Here is a 12,898-nt window from a genome sequence, read left to right as displayed (position 1 = left end):
GGACTGTTCCTGTCTGATTAGAATGATGTCCAAGCTGCTCAGATCCACCTCTGCCAGTTTCTCCTCTGGCTCGAGCTCCTGGACAATTCCTCTGGAAGTGCAGCTGCAAAAGCCAAGCATGCGCCATCTCTACACACAGCTCTAATGGTACTTGAAAATGTTGCCCTCAATCCTGCCTCCCTCTTCCACCCCATCTACATCAGCCCCACTTGAACAGAGACCAATTCAACACTGACAGTTACTGCTCCACACTCGCACCCACTACCCCGGATGGTTTTCGTCCCCTCCTACTACTCCAGGGCTTTCAAGACCTAACCTGTGGAGATGCACACCTCACAGGCCTGCCTGTGTCCTAAGAAGGGAGATGGCACAAGGAAAGAAAAGGACAGATTAAGAGAGCGTTGGCCAACACACTAGAGAGACAGAGAGCGAGAAAATGAGAAACACGGGAGGAAGGCAAGCAACTTGTCACCTGGAGTCATCCTCCTGGATCCAACCTTCCGCTGCAGAGGACACACCGGTACTGGCCAGAGGACTGAGCAGCCCCTGAAAATAGGGACCATGTCTCCCTCATAACCACAGCAGAGCCTTCACCTAACAAGACACTTATCTCACTGACAGTGGTCCTTGCTCCACTCCCAGCTGGATGGCTCTTCCCTGGCATCAACAATACTTAGAATCTCCCAGCTCTCGCTCCCTTTTCATGGCATGTGCAGAGTGGACTCTGACTCTGCACTTGGTACTAAACCCAGCACTAGGGGGAAAAACAAATCAGTTAGCATCTCAGTCTGCAACGTGCATAGGTTCTTCTTCTCGCATCTACCACACCTCAGGGCTCCGCCCTCAACCCTCCTCCCATTACAGCTTTAGCACTACAACTAAAGAGCAGCCCACTGCACCTACATCCAAAATACTCACTCTGCACAGGAGACTTGTGCCTTTGCTTCGTCTGAATCCCACAGATCACCGTGTCCAATGAGGAAATTCAGAGCCTCTGAACAAAACCGGAGCCAGTACAGATGAGGGATTCCAAGCACTGACCGCTTACTCACAGCCAGTTGTGCGGGAGGCAGAAATCTGAGGACCATTCATGTCTGCTTAGAAGGATGTCCAGGCTCCTCAGGTCCGCGTCTGCCACTTTCTCCTTCAGCTGCTGCTCCTGGACAATTCCTCTGCAAGCGCAGGAAATGATCGAAGCAAGAGCCATCACTACACAAAATTCAATTGGTGCAGGTAATCTTGCCCTCATCCCTGCCTCCCTCTCCCATCCTATCTACATCAGGCCCACTTGAAGAGAGACAGTCAACATCCACAGTCACCCCTCCACTCTAGCGCCCACTACAATGCATGATTTTCGTCCCCTCCTACTTGTTCATAGCTCCCGAGACCTAGCCTGAGGGGATGCACACATAGCACTCCTGCCCGTGCCCTATGAAGGGAGACAGCAAAGAGAGAGAGAGAGACAGCAAAGAGAGAGAGAGAGTGTGAGTGTGTGTTGGCCAACACAGTAGAGTAGAGTAGAGAAGACAAAGAGAGAAACAGAGGAGGAAGGCAAGCAACTCACCACCTGGAGTCATCCTCATAGATCTAACCTTGTCCTGCCGAGGACACACCGATCCTGGCCAGAGAAATCATGAGCCCCTGAAAATGGGGCCCGTGTCTCCTTCAAAACCACAGCTAGTCAGGAACCTTTTCTTACAAACCCAGCCCAACCTAACGGGGTGTCTCTACCTGTAGCCAGGTGGGCCATGAGCAGAACCCTCAGCAAAACAGATACTTATCTCAGTGATAGTAGCAGCTGTTCTGCTCCCAGATGGACGGCTCCTGCCTGGCACCAACAACGCTCGCAGTCTCGTCACTCTCATTCATAAGGGCAGTAGACTTTGACATGTAACGTCTTTTTGCTTGGTTCTAAAACCAGGGGATAAAACAAGTAAGCTACCGTCTCAGTCAGAAATGTCTCATAGGCTCTTCTTTTCCCCTCTCACACACGGCGGGGTTCCGCCCTCTACCCATTACACCTTTAGGACTAAAAGTACAAAGCACCTCTTACAACAACACCCAACAGAGTCACTCTGCACAGCAGACTCTGGCCCCTCCTCACCCTTAATACCACAGAGCCCTGTACCCAACAAGAAACCACACGGTCAATGAAGAATACTACAGTGAGTACAGATGACTCTGAGTTCAAAGCACTGAGCCCTTATTCACAGCCAGTTATGCAGAAGGCAGAAACCTATTCTTGTTTCCTTAGAAGGATGTCCAGACTACTCAGGTCCACTTCTGACATTCTCATCCGGGTGGGGCTCCTGGACGATTCCTCTGCAAACTAATAAAGCCAAGCAATAACTGTCACTACACAGAGCTCTATGAATGCCCTCATCCCTGCCTCCCTCTCCCATCTCATCTACATCAGCCCGACTCGATGAACAGAGACTGAGTCAACACTGACGGTCACCGCTCCACTCTAGCGCCCACTACCCTGCATGATTTTCATCCCCTCCTACTTCTTCATAGCTCCTGATACCTAGCCTGTGGGGATGCACACCTAGCACTCCTGCCCGTGTCCTGTGAAGGGAGACAGCACAAGGAGAGGCAAGGAAAGAGACAGAAAGTGTTGGCCAACACACTAGAGAAGAGAGTAAGAGAGAGAGAGAGAAACACAGAGAAAGGCAAAAAACTGATATGGGCCGTGAGCAGAACCCTCAGCAAAACGGACACTTATCTCACTGACAGTGGCGTCTGCTCGACCCCCACATTGACGGCTGTTGCCTGGCATGAACAATGCTCAAAGGCTCGCTGCTCTCACTCACTTTCCATCGCATGAGGGCAGTAGACTCTGATGTGTGACTGCTGGGTTTAGTACCAAGGAAGTAGTAAAGGGAAGAAAAAAAATAAAATTACCATCTCCGTCTGTAATGTCACATAGTCTCTTCATTCACATCTCCTGTATCCCACAGCTCTGCCCTCAACCCATCTCCCATTACTACTTTACAGCTGCAACTAGAAGGGACCCATTTTAACTGCACCCAAAATAGTCACTTTGCTCAGGAGACTCTCTTGTCCCTTCCCCAGCCTTAATCCCAAAGAGCCTCGTACCCAACGAGGAAGCACACGGCCTATGAAGGAAACAAGAGTGAGTACAGATAAGGAATTGAAAACACTGACTTCTTACTCATAGCCAGTTATCCAGAATGCAGAAAGCTGAGGACTGTTCATGTCTCCTTAGAAGGATGTCCAGGCAGTTCAGGTCCACTTCTGCCAGCTTCTTCTCCAGCTGAGACTCCTGGACAATTCCTCTGCAAGCTAATAAAGGCAAGCAAGAACTATCACTACACCAGTGGTTCTCAACCATTTGTACTGGTGATCCCTTTTACATAGAAAGCTTCTGAGTGTGACCCACCTCTTATAAATTAAAAACACTTTTTGTATATTCAACACCATTATAAATGCTGGAAGCAAAGTGATGTTTAGGATGGAGGATGACATTTCACAAACCCCCAAATAACAAGCTTGCGGCCCCCTGATGGGACCTCAACCCCAGTTTGAGAACTCCTGCACTACATAGAGCCCAATTAAGGCCCTCTTCCCTGCGTCGCTTTCGATCTGTCTTAGCCCCACAACACCAACAGTCACCGCTCCAGTCTCGCACTGACTGCCCTGCATGATTTTCGTCCCCTCCTACTTCTTTATGGCTCCCAAAACACAACCTGTGGGGGTGCACACCTAGCTCGGCTGCCGATATCCTAAGAAGGGAGACAGCACAAGGAAAAGCAAGGACAGATTGAGAAAGAGTGTTGGCCAACACACTAGAGAAGAGAGAGAGAAACACGAGAGAAAGGCAAGCAATTCACCACCTGGACTCATTCTCCTAGATGCAACCTTCTGCTGCGTAGGACACACTGCTCCTGGCCAGAAAACTGAGCAGCCCCTAAAAATGGGGATCTTCTCTCTCTCTCAAAACCACAGCTAGTCAGGAACCTTTTCTTACAAACACAGCCTCAGCAAACGGGGCATCCCTTTCAGGAGCAAGGTGGGCCGTGAGCAGAGCAATCACCAGAACAGACACTTCTCTCATTGACAGTGATGACTATTCCATTCCCAGTTGGACGGCTTTCTCAAGGCATCAATAATTCTCGCAGTCCCATCACTCTCGCTCGCTTTCCATCGCATGAGGGCAGTAGACTCTGACTTGTCACTTCTTTTCCCTTGGTACTAAATCCAGCGGAAAAACAAGTCAGTCACCAGCTCAATTGGCAATGTTGGGGCTCTGCCCTGAACCCTCCTCCCATCACGCCTTTATGACTACAAGTAGAAAGCACCCCTTGCGACGACACCTGAAATAGTCACTCTGCACAGATGACTCTGGTCAGACACACCAAACCTGTGGGGAAAGCACGTAGAAATTGTGCTTCTTTTTGGATTGTAACTTATTGCTTCTTGTAGCTTTTTGCTTCCAGCAAGCACAGACAAGGAGGAGCAAAGGGGACGGCTAGTTGAGGTGCACAGCGGGCCCACCACAGTCCCAGACTGCACGCCAGGGGAGATCTAGTCATTGAGTGTTGGGGTTCTTAGGGATTGGCTTGTTTTGGCCTTGTTTTCAAATGGGTTAATCTTGATTTTTGGCTTATTGTCAAAGTCGGGGTGCTTATTTCCCCAGTGAAAGTTAACAACTGTGACTCTGGTCCCTTCCCCAGCCTTAATCCCAAAGAGCCCCACACCCAACAAGGAAGCAAACGAAGTGTGAAGAAAATCACAGCAAGTACAGATGAGGAATTCCAAGCACTGACCACTTACCCACAGCCAGCTATGCACGAGGCAGAAAGCTGAGGACTGTTCATGTCTCCTTAGAAGAATGTCCAGGCTCCTCAGGCCCACGTCTGCCAATTTCTCCTCCGGCTGCTGCTCCTGGATAATTCCTCTACAAGTGCAGCAAATAAGCCAACCAAGAGCCCTCACTACAAAAAATTCAGTTGGTGTGTGAAATCTTGCCCTCATCCCTGCCTCCCACATCAGCCCCACTAGAGCAGAGACTCAGTCAACACCCACAGTCACCGCTTCACTCTAGCGCCCACTGCCCTGCATCATTTCGGTCCCCTACTTGTTCATAGCTAGCCTGTGGGGATGCACACCTAACACACCTGCCCGTGTCCTACAAAGGAAGACAGCACAAGAAGAGGCAAGGACAGAGAGTGAGAGACAGACAGACAGAGTGTGTGTTGGCCAACACATTAGAGGAGAGAGTGAGAGAAAAACATGGGAGGGAGTCAACAAAACTCACCAGCTGGAGTCATCCCCCTGGATCTAATATGCTGCGGAGGACACACTGGTCCTGGCCAGAGACATGAGCAGCCCCTGAAAATGGGGACATCGTCTCCCTTGTAACCACAACTACTCAGGAACCTTTTCTTACAAACCCAGCCCCAGCTAACGGGGCGTCCCTACCAGGAGCAAGATGGGCTTTGAGCAGAGCGATCACCAAAGAAGACACTTATCTCATTGAGAGTGGTGGCGGTTCCGCTCCCAGATGGATGCCTTCTGCGTCGCATCAACAACGCTTGCAGACTCATCGCTCTTGCTCTCTTTCCATTGCACGAGGGCAGTAGACTCTGGCCTGTGACTTCTTTTCTCTTGCTACTAAACCCAGCACAAGGGGGAAAAACAAATCAGTTACCCTTTCAGTCAGCAACTTTGGGTAGGCTCTTATTTTCCCCTCCCGCACACAGTGGGGCTCCGCCCTCAACCCTATTCCCATTACACCAGTAGGACTGCAAGTAGAAAGCACCCCTTGCGACGACACCCGAAATAGTCACTTTGCACAGCAGACTCTGGTCACACACACCAAATCTCAAAGGGGAAAATAAAACATAGAAATTGGGCTTGTTTTTGGCCTGTAGCTTATTGCTCGTTGTAGCTTGCTGCTTCCGGCAAGCAGGGGCAAAGCGGGGGAGAGAGTCAGGGGTGCACAGCGGACCCACCACAGTCCCAGACTGCACGCCAGGAGAGATCTAGTCATTGAGTGCTGGGGTTCTTAGGAATTGGCTTGTTTTGGCCTTATTTGAAATAGGATTAGCTTGATTTTTGGAATATTGTGAATTCAGGGTTCTTATCTACCCAGTGAAAGTTGGCAAGTAAGACTCTGGTCTCTTCCCCAGCCTTAATCCAAAAGTGCCCCATACCAAGCAAGGAAGGAAACGGCCTATGAAGAAAATTACAGTGAGTACAGATGAGGAATTCCAAGCACTCACTGCTTACTCACAGCCAGTTAGGCAGAAGGCAGAAACCTGAGGACTGTTGAGGTCTCCTTAGAAGGATGTCAAGGCTGCTCACGTCCACTTCTGCATATTCTCATCCAGCAAGGGCTCCTGGATGATTCCTCTGCAAACTAATAAAGTCAAGTAAGTACCATCACTACACACAGCACTACTGGTGCATTTAATCTTGCCCTCATCCCTGCCTCCCTCTCCCATCCCATCTACATCCGCTCGACTCGATGAACAGAGACTGAGTCAACATCCACAGACACCGCTCCACTCTAGCACCCACTGCCCCGCATGATTTTCATCTCCTCCTATTTGTTCATAGCGCCCGAGATCTAGCCTGTGGGGATGCACACCTAGCACTCCTATCCGTGTCCTATGAAGGGAGACAGCACAAGAAGCAGCAAGGACAGAGACAGAGTGAGAGACAGACAGACAGTGTGTGTTGGCCAACACATTAGAGGAGAGAGAGAGAGAGAAAAAAAAAACATGTGAGGGAGTCAAGAAACTCACGAGCTGGAGTCATCCCCCTGGATCCAACCTTCTGCTGCAGAGGACACACCCCTCCTGGCCAGAGAAATGACCAGCCCCTGAAAATGGGGACCTTGTCTCCTTCATAAACACTAGTTAGGAACCTTTTCTTACAAACCCAGACCTTGCTAATGGGGCGTCCCTACCAGGAGCTGAGCTGTGAGCAGAGCAATCACCAAACCAGACACTTATCTCAGTGACAGTGGCCTCTGCTCAGCTCCCAGATGTACAGCTCTTGCCTGGCATGAACAATGCTCACAGGCTCACTGCTCTCACTCACTTTCCATCGCATGAGGGCAGTAGACTCCGACGTGTGACTTCTTTTTCCTTGGTACTAAACCCAGCAGAGGGGAGAAAAGCAAAAAAGAAAATAGCATCTCCGTCTGCAATATCGCGTAGTCTCTTCATTTTACACCTCCTGTATCCCACGGTTCTGCCTTCAACCCATCTCCCATCACTACTTTAAACCTGCAACTAGAAGGGACCCATTGTAGCTGCATCCAAAATAGTCACTTTGCTCAGGAGACTCTTGGCCCTTCCTCCACCTTAATGTCAAAGAGCCTCATGCCCAACGAGGAAGCACATGGCATGTGAAGAAAAGTACAGCAAGAACAGATGAGGAATTCAAAGCACCGACAGCTTACTCACAGCCAGTTATGCGGGAAGCAGAAAGCCGAGGACTGTTCGTGTCTGCTCAGAAGGATGATCAGTTTCCTCATGTACACATCTGCCAACTTCTCCTCTGGCTACGGCTCCTGGGAAATTCCTCTGGAAATGCATCTGCAAAAGCCAAGCATGAGCATCACTACACACATCTCCATTGATGCTTGAAATCTTGCCCTCATCCCTGCCTCCCTCTTCCAGCCCATCTACATCTACCCCACTTGATGAACAGAGACCAAGTTAACACTGACAGTCACCCCTCCACTCCCGCGCCCGCTACCTTGCACAATTTTCGTCCCCTCCTACTTCATCATGGCTCCCGAGACCTACCCTGTGGGGGTGCACACCGAGCACACGTGCTCGTGTCGTACAAAGGGAGACAGCACAAGGAAAAGCAAGGACAGAAAGAGAAAGGGGGTGTGTTGGCCAACGTACTGGAGAAGAGAGAGAGAGAGAGAGAAAAAAAACACAGGAGGAAGGCAAGCAACTTGCCACCTGGAATCAACCTCCTGGATCCAACTTTTTCTGCAGACGACACAGCGCTTGTGAACAAAGAAATGAGCAGCCCCTGAAAATGGGGACCTTGTCTCCTTCAGAACCACACCTAGTCGGGAATATTTTGTAACAAACCCAGCCCCAGCTAATGGGGCATTTGTATCTGGATTCAGGTGGGCAGTGAGCAGAGCAATCACCAAAACAGATACTTATCTCATTGACTGTGGCGGCTGCTCCGCTCCCAGCTGGACGGCTCTTGCCTGGCATCCAAAATGCTTGCAATCTTGTCGCTCTCACTCGCTTTCCGTAACATGAGGTGAGCCGACGCTGACCCTCCACTTCTTTTCTCTTGGTCCTGAACCCAGCACAAGGGGGTGGAGGAGAAACAAACAAGTTAGCATCTCAGTTAGAAACATCACATAAGTTCCTCTCCCATTTACCGCACTCCGGACCTCCACCCATAACCCTTCTTCCGTTACACCTTCAGGAGCACAACTAGAAAGCAGCCTGTTGCACCTACACTCAAAATAGCCACTCTGCACAGGAGACTTGTGCCTTTCCCTCCTCTTAACCCCACAGAGCCATGTGCCCAACCAGGAACAAAACTGGAGCGAGAACAGATGAGGAATTCGAAGCACCGAGCGCTTACTCACAGCCAGTTATGTGGAAGGCAGAAAGCTGAGGACTGTTAATCTGTGCTTAGAAGGATGTCCAGGTCCGCATCTGCTAGTTTCTCCTCCTGCTGCTGCTCCCCGATGATTTCTCTGTAAGCGCAGCAAATAAGCCAAGCAAGAGCCATCGCTACACACAATACAACTGATGCATGAAATCTTGCTCTCATCCCTGCCTCCCTCTCCCATCCCATCCACATCAGCCCCACTAGAGCAGAGACTCAGTCAACACCCACAGTCACCGCTCCACTCTAGCACCCACTGCCCTGCATCATTTCGATCCCCTACTTGTTCATAGCTCACGAGACCTAGCCTGTGGGGATGCACACCTAACACACCTGCCCGCGTCCTACGAAGGGAGACAGCACAAGGAGAGGCAAGGACAGAGAGAGAGAGAGACACACACACAGACAGACAGACAGACAGTGTGTGTTGGCCAACACATTAGAGGAGAGAGAGAGAGAGAAAAACATGGGATGGAGTCAAGAAACTCAACAGCTGGAGTCATCCTCCTCGATCCAACCTTCTGCTGCATAGGACACACTGTTTGTGGACAGAGAAAAGACCAGCCCCTGAAAATGGGGACCTTGCCTCCCTCGTAACCACAGCAGGTCAGGAATCTTTTCCTACAAACCGAGCCCCAGCTAATGACAAGTCTCAGCCTGGAGGCAGGTGGGCCGTTACCGGAGTCCTCCCCAAACCAGACACTTATCTCACTGATGGTGACGGCTGCTCCACTCCCAGATTGACGGCATCGCCATAGCCTGGCATCGACAACATTTGTGGTATCACGGCTCTTGGTGCTTTCCATCTCACAATGGGGGTGGGCTCTTACCCTTTATTTCTTTCTCCGTGGTACTAAGCACAACACAAGAGGGAAAAACAGAAGTCATCGGAATCTGCAGTGTTGTGTAGGTGGCGGTTCTCCCATCTCCCATTACACCTTTATAGCTCCATGGAGTCATGAAGAATCCCCTAGCTACCACCTGAGCTGGAACAAGAGCTGTACCAGGGAAAGAATTGTGCCCAAGCCTGGATGGGGTCCAGTCTGTGGAAAAAAAAACTTACTTAAGCATCTCTGAAGGTGAGATTATCTGTGTTCAGTTTGATTAGATTTGCACTTTTTAATTCGCTTAGTGACTCACTTTGTTCTGTCTGTTATTCTTTAGAACCACTTAAATCCTACTTTCCGTATTGATAAAATCACTTTTTACTTATTAATTAACCCAGAGTTAACCTGGAGGAGGGGCAAACAGCTGTGCATCTCTCTCTATCAGTGTTACAGAGGATGAGCAATTTATGAGTTTACTCCCTATAAGCTTTATGCAGGGTAAAACGGATTTATTTGTGTTTGTACACCATTGGGAGTTGGGCAACTGAGTGCTAAAGACAAGCACACTTCTGTGAGCTGTTTTCAGGTAAACCTGCAGCTTTGGGGCAAGTAATTCAGACCCTGGGTCTATGTTGGAGCAGATGGGAGTATCTGGCTCAGCAAGAGAGGGTGCTAGAGTCCTGAGCTAGCAGGGAAACCAGGGGCAGAGGTAGACTTGGCACATCAGTTGTCAGCTCCCAGGGGGGTGTCTGTGATCCAACCCATCACAGGGGCCGTCACTGCCCAAAGGTCTATTGGTGTGTGAGATGCCGCCCTCCCTCTCCCACCCACCGTACATCAGCCCCACTTGATGAACAGAGTCAGAGTCAACTCCTACACTCACCCCCACCACTACCAATGGAGGATCTAGTACCCATCATGCTTCTCTTCCCCCTCCCAATGCCCCAGTGGGATGCAGGCTCTCCAGCCCTAGACTGTGAGCATCCACCATTGCCCATGTTCTATGCAAGGAGACAAGGAGAGAGACAGAAAGAGAGAGCGCGCACATGTTGGCCAACATATGAGAGCAGAGATACACGTACAGGAAGGAGGCAAACTCAGCACCTGTAGTCACCTTCCTGGCTCTCCACAAAGAGTTATCGCACTTTGGGAAGACTCCATAGCACCTGACAATTCCTTGAGAGGGCACAAAGGATTCCCCCGAGCTTATCGTGCCCCCGTGAGATGCTGAGGCCTTTCCTCAGGGGCCCTCCCCATACTCACAAATTCTCTCCACTGACAAGAGTATTTGCAGCCCTCCCTCAATACTGAACTTCAGCAAGTTTCCATTTGCTCTTACTCTGCAGATCATTGTCCGGCTTCCATCCCTAGGGATGGGCTCTGGGTGGCTGCTCCTTCTTTGGTCTCTGCCACAGGTTGGCCGATCTCTCATCTGACCAATCTCAGTACGACTGAAAAGAGAGAGAGAGAGAACACTTGTAAGCTAGGTCACCACTTGTGCATGGAAGAACAATGGACACAAGTCACTGGCTGCTGCTCCCTCCTTCTTTATTCTTCTTCAGCTTACCCAGGGCCTAAAATACTCACCGCTCCTAAGGAGCTACAGCCCTCCAGGAAAGGGACAATCCCAGACCACTGCCAGCCACAGGCAGAGCTGGACCTTCCCCAGGACCCATCCCATGGATAGGAGAAGCATCTCTCTGCTCTCCACAAGGCACCTCACTCTGCAGATACTGGATAGAAAAATATCATTTCACAAAAACACACACCTGCTCCTCCAACATTACAAGAGCGCTCCTCGGCTCCACTGCAAAGCGAAACAGCTAGATTGTGCAGGTCTGCTTCCTGCAGATGCTCTGCTGCCCAGGAGCAGCCCTCAGCAAGAACAGCAAACCACCTATGGACGAGCCTTCACTGACAAAAACACTAAAGGTGCACAAGACCTTCCAGTACCTGCCTCCACTCTCGCACCCACTACCCTGCATGATTTTCGACCCTCCTACTTCTTCATGGCTCCCGAGACCTAGCCTGTGGGGATCCACACCTACCCGTGTCCTATAAAGGGAGAAAGCACAGGGAGAGGCAAGGACACAGACAGCGAGAAAGAGAGTGTGTGTTGGCCAACACAGTACAGAAAAGAGAGAGAGAGAGGGAGAGAGAGAGAGAGAAACACAGGAGGAGGGGAAGGAACTCGCCAGCTCGAGGCATCCTCCTGGATCCAACCTTCTCTTGCGGAGGACACACTGCTTGTGGATGGAAAAATGAGCAGCCCCTGAAAACGGGGACCTTGTCTCCCTCGTATCCACAGCTAGTCAGGAACCTGTTCTTACAAACCCAGCCCCAGCTAACAGGGTGTGTCTACCTGGAGTCAGATCGGCTGTGAGCAGAACCCTCAGCAAAACAGACACTTATCTCAGTGACAGTAGCATCTCCTCGGCTCCCAGATGGACGGCTCTCACTCACTTGCCATCGCATGAGGGCAGTAGACTGACGTGTGACTTCTTTTTCCTTGGTACTAAACCCAGCAGAGGGGAGAAAAAGAAAAAAAAAAAACTAGCATCTCGGTCTGCAATGTCGCGTAGTCTCTTCATTTCACATCTCCAGTATCCCACAGCTCCGCCCTCAAACCATCTCCCGTTACTACTTTACACCTGCAACTAGACAGGACCCATTGTAACTGCACCCAAAATGGTCACTTTGCTCAGGAGACTCCTGTCCCTTCCCCAGCCTTAATACCACTGTGCCCTGTACCCAACGAGGAAGCACATGGCCTGTGAAGAAAACTACAGCAAGTACAGATAAGGAATTGACAGCACTGACCACTTACTCACAGGCAGTTGTTCAGAAGGCAGAAAGCTGAGGACTGTTCATGTCTCCTTAGAAGGATGTCCAAGCTGTTCAGATCCACTTCTGCCAGTTTCTCCTTGGGCTGGGGCTCCTGGACAATTCCTCTGCAAGTGCAGCTGCAAAAAGCCAAGCATGAGCCATAACTACACACAGCTCTATTGGTGCTTGAAATCTTGGCCTCATCCCTGCCTCCCTCTTCCATCCCATCTACATCAGCCCCACTTGACGAACAGAGACCGAGTTAACACCAACAGTCACCGCTCCACTTTAACACCTACTGCCCTACATGGTTTTTGTCCCCTCCTACTACTCCAGGGCTTCCAAGACCTAACCTGTGGGGATGCACACTTAGCACACCTGCCCATGTCCTAAGAAGGGAGACAGCATAAGGAAAGGCAAGGATAGAGAGAGGGTGTGTGTTGGCCAACATACTAGAGAAAAGAGAGAGAGAGAAACACAGGAGGAAAGCAAGCAACTCTCCACCTGCAGCCATTCTCCTGGATCTAACCTTCTGCTGCAGAGGACACACTGCTCCTGGCCAGAGAACTGAGCAGCCCCTGAAAATGGGGACCTTGTCTCCCTCATAACCACTAGTCGGG

The 12,898-nt window shown here is 50.4% G+C and overlaps 3 long non-coding RNA genes across 3 annotated transcripts; all 3 read right to left on the bottom strand.

Moving 5' to 3' along the window:
* Window positions 1-1,569: 1,569 nt before the first annotated feature.
* LOC120387797 lies at window positions 1,570-3,518 on the bottom strand. Its single transcript, XR_005590351.1, has 3 exons — window positions 3,176-3,518; window positions 2,237-2,329; window positions 1,570-1,911 (listed from the first exon to the last, which is right to left on the bottom strand). It is a non-coding gene; the product is annotated as an uncharacterized LOC120387797 (long non-coding RNA).
* Window positions 3,519-7,071: 3,553 nt separating this feature from the next.
* LOC120387800 lies at window positions 7,072-8,797 on the bottom strand. Its single transcript, XR_005590354.1, has 3 exons — window positions 8,603-8,797; window positions 7,440-8,304; window positions 7,072-7,125 (listed from the first exon to the last, which is right to left on the bottom strand). It is a non-coding gene; the product is annotated as an uncharacterized LOC120387800 (long non-coding RNA).
* Window positions 8,798-9,074: 277 nt separating this feature from the next.
* Window positions 9,075-11,417, bottom strand: LOC120387798. The gene is made up of 3 exons (XR_005590352.1): window positions 11,222-11,417; window positions 10,792-10,903; window positions 9,075-9,478 (listed from the first exon to the last, which is right to left on the bottom strand). It is a non-coding gene; the product is annotated as an uncharacterized LOC120387798 (long non-coding RNA).
* Between the last annotated feature and the right edge of the window lie 1,481 nt (window positions 11,418-12,898).

This window comes from Mauremys reevesii, linkage group 21 (genome assembly GCF_016161935.1).
Source record: "Mauremys reevesii isolate NIE-2019 linkage group 21, ASM1616193v1, whole genome shotgun sequence".
In the NCBI taxonomy this organism is placed as follows: domain Eukaryota; kingdom Metazoa; phylum Chordata; order Testudines; family Geoemydidae; genus Mauremys; species Mauremys reevesii.
Note: the sequence above shows the minus strand (reverse complement) of the source record. Positions and strands in the feature narration are given on the sequence as shown.